Source organism: Mustela lutreola, chromosome 7, assembly GCF_030435805.1.
Source record: "Mustela lutreola isolate mMusLut2 chromosome 7, mMusLut2.pri, whole genome shotgun sequence".
NCBI lineage: Eukaryota > Metazoa > Chordata > Mammalia > Carnivora > Mustelidae > Mustela > Mustela lutreola.
This window is the reverse complement of record NC_081296.1, coordinates 138506483-138512978: the sequence shown is the minus strand read 5'-3', so window position 1 is coordinate 138512978 and position 6496 is coordinate 138506483.

Below are 6496 nucleotides of genomic sequence, written 5' to 3'. Positions count from 1 at the left end.
CCGTGCTCAGTCTTGGATTCTTCCACCAAAGGAGGCGGGGAGAGGTCTACAGGAAGTAAGAATCAGGCCATAAATTAACACGGGCGGTAAGTGAAATTCATCGACCCCAGATGGAGAAGCCTGAGGGGTGATTTCATTACTGCTTTTAAGTGTACAGAGGCCCCTTGCTTTGGGAAACATGACCCACTGCCTTGTCTTCTCCAAAGACCAAATAAGAACAGGTTAAGTTTTAGTAATAACAGAAATGACAGATCCAGGTTAGCGATAGAGAGGCGTTAAATGCCAGGAATTAGCTAAAGCAACTTGGAGTCTCATCAGCAGGTTTTTAAAAGTAGGTTAGGATTTTGCACATCTGAGATGATTCCTGCATAGACGGAGCTGAGGGTGAGCAGGCGGTGGATTGGGTAACCTGGCTCCATCCCAAGATCTGCCCGTTCTATGGCTGTATGAGGGGCATGTCCAAGGTGGAGCTGAGCCCAGAACCCAAATCCTGTCTGTTTCCAGCAGTGGAGCGTGACTGCGGCAACCCCTGGGCTGCAGGATGGGTTTGTTCTGGCCTGCAGACTTAGGGCGATTTAGCTACTGCTGCTTGGTTGTGCCGGTCTTTCAAAGAGGCCAGAGGCTGATGTTATAGGCAGGATGGAGTAGAGTGAGGATGGGTGTGGGTTGGTGTTTAGAAGAGAGGCACAATCAGAGTACCCTTGGCTAGGGAGCTGATTAGATCATCACCTCCTTCAGGAAGCCCTCTCTGCTACCCCCAGGCTGGCTTAGGGCTCCTCTTCTGTGCTCCCAAAATGTCCTGTGCTGCCTTGGTCCTTAAATGAACCCTGTGGTACTGAGATGTCCTAAGGGTTTGTCTCTCTTTTCGCCAAACTGGGAGCTCCTTGATGGTCAGACTGTTTTGCTGATGGCTGTCTCTGGGGCCTAGCACAGAGCAGAGACAGAGAAGTGCTAGGTAAGTCAGTCTGGACTCATTGACCTGGGGGTCAAAGCCCTCAGAGAACTTCATACTACAGCCACATGTACCTCAAAAGTGACTTCAATATAGACCAGGAGAAAATCTGCCTTTTTTGGAACCTCATTGCAATGAGACATTGGAATTGAAGAGATGACCCAAGGAGATCTGGGTTCTAGTGTCTGCCCAGCCCCTGATTACCACATGACAGTCCCCTCCCCATGCCTCAGTTCCCTCACCTGTCAGATGGGGGTGACGACCCCACAGATGCACAGAGCTGACTTGAAAATCAAATGAGATCATGGGTGTGCAGGCAGTAAAAACATCTAGAGAAAGGTCTTTAAGACTTATATAGAGGTAAGAAGTTATTAATAGCCTCCTTATTATTCTTACCCAGAATGCCCATGGAAAAGCAGCATGTGGCAGTCCCAGCCCCCGCACCCCACCCTCCCATACTATTTCTGTCCCTGGAAAGCAGGTTCTTGGAGTGGTAGTCCCCGCTTTGTGGGGAGAAGGGGGTAAACGTTGGGCAGAGCTATCCCCCAGCTCTCCAGCCTGCCCCTCCTCAGGGGCTGTCACCAAATCCTTTGATTTAGAAAGCATGGCCGACATCGGCACACCAGCCATCTGCAGGGCTGCCCGTGGTGTCTTGTCTCTGTCTCTTCATTTGGTGCTGTGGCGGTGCCAGTGAGGGGCTGAGGTGACTCCCTAACAGACTCAGGTTCGAGGGGAGGCAGCTTTCATTCCCCTTTGCATTTCTGGGGAAGGGTCAGCAGCTCTAGGTGGCTTGTCCTCTCTCTCTTCCTGCTTCTCACCCCATGGGCCTCCACTGCCTACAACTCACTGTGCCTGGAGAATGGAGAGCTTTGGCTGGGAGCGGGAATAAGTCCAGGTTTCCGTCCACCCCTACACCACTCACTTCCCTGTCACGCAAGTGTGAGGCTTGTGCGCCTCAGCTGGCCTATGACTAGGGCGGCAGAGAAGCAGGTGGCCTGAAGACAGGAAGAGGAAATCCGGATAGGTGGGAATCTTTGAGTGACGTCATCCTCCACGAAGTTCTGGAGGCGATATCCAGGTTCTGCCAGCAAGCAGCATCCTTCAGGATATAAGGCCTGGGGGCTTTCAGCCCCATCCTGGGCCTCATCTTTCAGTTTCCTGTGGCCCTAATGCTAATGTGTGAACATTAGCAGGAGGGCAAAGCAGAGCTGTGGAAGCGGGGTCTTCACTGGCCTTGGCAATAACCAAAGTCCTGGGGCCCAGCAAGGCAGCGAGTTCAGAGGAGGGAAAGCCAGTGGCATCTAGCTGAGGGCCCAGGAAGGCTGGCGTCCAGAGTGAGGTGTTGGACAGACTCAGGCTCACCAGCCCTGTCCAGGCTTTTCAGTCCACAGGAGGAGGGAGACCAGCAACAGTTCTTGCCAGTCTCATGGGCAGGGGCCACCGTCAGAGAAATGCAACCCGGCTGCCCTGTGGAGGTCTCCTAATGCGCCTTCGCTCCCCCTCCACACTGGGCCAGCCAGGTCTGCTCACTGCTCACTTAAAACGCTGCCCTCAATTCTATCTTTAGCTCTGGCTGCTGGGAGCCTGAGTGACAGGCAGGGTGGGGGCTTGTGCTGGGGTGGGAAAAGTGTGCAGGTACCGGGTCTGTTGAGAATGTGGCACCGTGGCAAGGAGTAGGGCCCGGGTCACACTCACAGTGCCTCGGGGGGGGGGGGGGACATAGCGCTCTACCCTGGTGCTGACTGAATGGACGGGGCGGGGAGGAGGCGTCCAAACATGGCTGCAGCAGATGCCCCCACGGGAGAGGATGCGAGCAGGCCCAGTTGGTCCATGGATCAAGTTAGGGACCCTGATGGAATTCTGCATGATCGTGGGCAAGGCCCTGCCCCTTCTGGCCTCAAGTTTCTTCGTTTGCAAAAGGGGACTGGATAAGCAGTTTTCAGCCACCTCCAGGGATCCCCACTATGACCTCCACCACCACTTGGCATCCCTCCACCCCAGCCCCACCAACAGGGTGTTGCCACTGGGCTTGATTTGGAAGGAAGAGAAGCGATGGGTTGACGGGACTCTCCTACCCCTTCCATCAGGGTTGAGTTGTTTTTTATCAATTCTGGATATTGAGCTTCCTGGAAAGAGTCTGTTAGACAAAGGGCAGCTCCGTTTCCCCAGCGCATTCAGACTCGAGAAGCCAGAACGAAATTGCTTCTTGCAGCAGGTGCCAAGAATGACCCCTCAAATGCCTCTCATCAACTGATATGAAAATCCCTTATCTGAGCAATAAAACGCCAGCGAGCAGGCTGGCCAGCCAATTGTCTTTTGCAATAAGAGGAGGGGCTGCAGGGAAGCCTTTGCAAGGTAGGAGGAGAGTAGACTGGAAGGGGCTGACCAGAAGACGATCCAGACCCACAGCCGGACCTAGGGGAGGAAGCAAGCGGACGTGCAGCTGGCAAGGAACCTTGAGACGGGGAGCTCGGAGGAAAATACCAGGACAGGGAGGTGGAGTCAGGATCCATCCCCCTTTGTCTGTCCTGAGGTCGGAGGGGATGGCAGGCCTCTGTGTGAGGTCCTAAGGGAGCTCTAGTAGCCTAGTGTCCCGGGACCTACCCAGCTTGGTGTGCTCACCCAGTGGAGCCCAGAGAACAAGGCTATGGGCGAGGCAGGAAGGCCCTCTGTGGAGAGGGAAGCCTGGCCCTCTCAACTTCTCATTCTTCATCTTGTCCTGCTTTACGAGAGGAACGTCAGACACGTTACTTTCACCATTATGTGCCTCGATTCCCTCCCTTCTGTGGAGATAACCTTGGACCCTGCTTGTATCACAGAGATGTTCTGATCAAGCCGGATTATAGATGGGAAAGATTTCCCTTTCAGTTAGAAAAACTGCTGTAGAGGTATTCTGCAATGGCCCAGAGGGCTGGGGTCTAGCTAACAGATCCCTGCTTCGTCCGGGTCCTTCTTCCTCCTGCTCTTGCAAACTTACTCCAATGAAGCCTCCCTTGAGCTCTCTTCTGCCTTCCTTCCCAGAGGCATCCTCTCCCCCCCCCCCCTCCCAATCTTTCCCAGCCTTCACCCTGGTCCCGCCTCTGGTGCTGAGTCCCCAGTAAGGTCAAGCTCCCGACCAGACCCCTGCTCCAACCTCCCAGCTCTAGCTCAACCCACACACTTGGGCTGGAATCATCCTCGCCCCTGCCTGGAGGCCCCTGAGTTACTCGTCGAGGATACGCAAAGGCCCACTGGCATCTCACTGACCCGACCACCCCAGTCACCCACCATCCAGCCACTACCCCAGCCACCTCTGTAAGCAATCAGCTTTCTATTTCCTCCTGCTTCCAAACCCCTCTTCCCGGCTCCTCCCCACCTGAGATGTGCTCTCCTTTCTCTCTGCTAAATCAAGAAAATACCTTTTTTTTTTTTTTTTAAGAAAACACCTTTTGAATAATTGGTCAAACATTTCCTCTCCAGCGAACTTTCCCCAAATAACTTCACTGAAATCTTGACCTCCCTTCACTTTGAACACTTTCTAGAACAGAACAGGACTGGAATCTCTCTATAGTGCATGTATATATGAGGTGCATGTACATGGGTTCTGGTAAGTCCCATGAGGGGCGTCCTTCCCAAAGGGACCACAGCCACCGGCTCCCTGGTGGGACGGGTGCAGGTCACTGACTGGCTGGCAGACTTCCTTCAGTAGGAACATGACCAGGTCAGCCTTGATGTGGCAGAAGGTAGCAGGGCAGCTCCGGGTGCTGAGGCTACAGTGACTTGTATGAGCGTGAGACGTTCCAGAACCTTTTCACTGAAATGTGGTCTCAGGGCATCATCCTCTAAAGCTACTCTATGGCATTGGTCGGTCACCTGCAGCCCTGGCTGGGACAGTAGATGGGACTCAGACGTTGCCGCTCGTTTCCCGCACGCTGGCTGGCTGGTGGGCACCACCCACAAGTGGCTAAGGGAGGAAGGCTCAGGGGCCACAGGTGTGCACAGATTCAGCTCAGCACACAGTCCCCGCCTATCCCGTGGTCTTCCGTTCCGATATGCCAAGCACAGTGCATTTTGGCTGCTAGGTCTGGAGTTTCACCCAGAGTCACCCTTAGGTGCTTCCCAACCCCGCAATTTCTTTCCAAGCCTGCAATTGTTCTGGTTAGAAAATGAAAAGCCCTCCCTGCCAGCAATTAATTTACCAAAATAAACAAGAATTCTGCTTTTCGTGACCAAGATGTTCCCTGAATGCCAGTCTTCGGGCTGGCAGATTGCAATTTCCGGTGGGTGCAGCCAACGCCGTTCCGGTCTGCAGTGATTTATAACAGAGGTTATGAGAAAAGGAGAAAATGCAGTCAGGAAGGAGTGGAGGAGTGTTGCCCAGTTCTTGTCCTCATCTCTAACTTCTCTGGCAACAAGTCTCATGCCCTGACTCCCCCTCCCCCACTTCACCTTTCTTTCTTTTTTTTTTTTTTTTAAACTGTAGATGATTCTTGTTTTTCCATTCTGTTTGGTTTGGCTTATTTCCAGCCCTTTCCTGACAAGGTTGCAGTGTGGCCCGCTGCTTCCAGGCCCCATCACCGCCCACTGGCACCCCCCCAGCATTTGTCCTTCAGGACTCGTGTCTCACTACCTTTTCCAGTGGGTCTGGTCCCTTCATCGGGTTGCTACTTTGGGTGTGGTTGATGTGATACGTTCTAGACACGGTATCCAAAGTGTGAGATGCAACCTCGCTCCTTCCCCTTCCCTGAACACCCAAGGAATAGGCTCAGATGCATTGGAAAGGGCGGGGGCACGGATCTGAGCTTCAGAGATGCTGAGCAGCTGGGAGGAATTTTTTCAGGTAGGCAGAGTTGAGGGTCTGGGGGTGGAGGCTCTGAGTGGCACCAGCCAGGGACCATTAGAGATGACATCCGGGGAGTTAAAAAGCAGCGATTAAGCCTGAGAACATTGTCTCCTTCATCTCAGCCCCTGCTGAGAATCAATTCCATAATCACCACTTGGATCACAAGGGCTGCTCCCAGGTTCAGCTCACTCCTTTGTTAGGCAGATGAGGAGGCAAGAGGAAGGACCTCACAGCCTTCTTCTGATATCTACTCTTCCAACTAACTTCCTGCTTCCTACCACTGCCTACCTCTGAGAGTTTTTCTCTTCTAGGCTTTGCAGTTTGGATGGTTATCTTGGCCAAGATTCTATCTGTTTGGATCCTGGGGAATCCCTGGGCTGGACAGTGGTCAATATTGGCTGTGTATGGTTTCAGGGTGCCTAGTGTTAAAAACAGACACAGCCCTGCCTACAAGGTGCTCCCAGTTTCTCCTGGAGTGGAAGCAACACAGATGACAATGGAAAAACCTAGGGAAACTAGAGCTTAATTTCCTTATAGGTAATGCAGGAAGTTAAAATCTCTTCTTTGTGCTTTCTGCTTTCAACTCAGTCTTGCTACCTCCCTATTGTATCCTGCAGGATTCCATCCTGGAAGAGCTAGGACACAGCACCCCGTGGAGCCTCTTTACTTAGATCTTCTCCAGAGAGATACAGAAATGGCCCCAGCTCTCTCTGGAAGAGTGG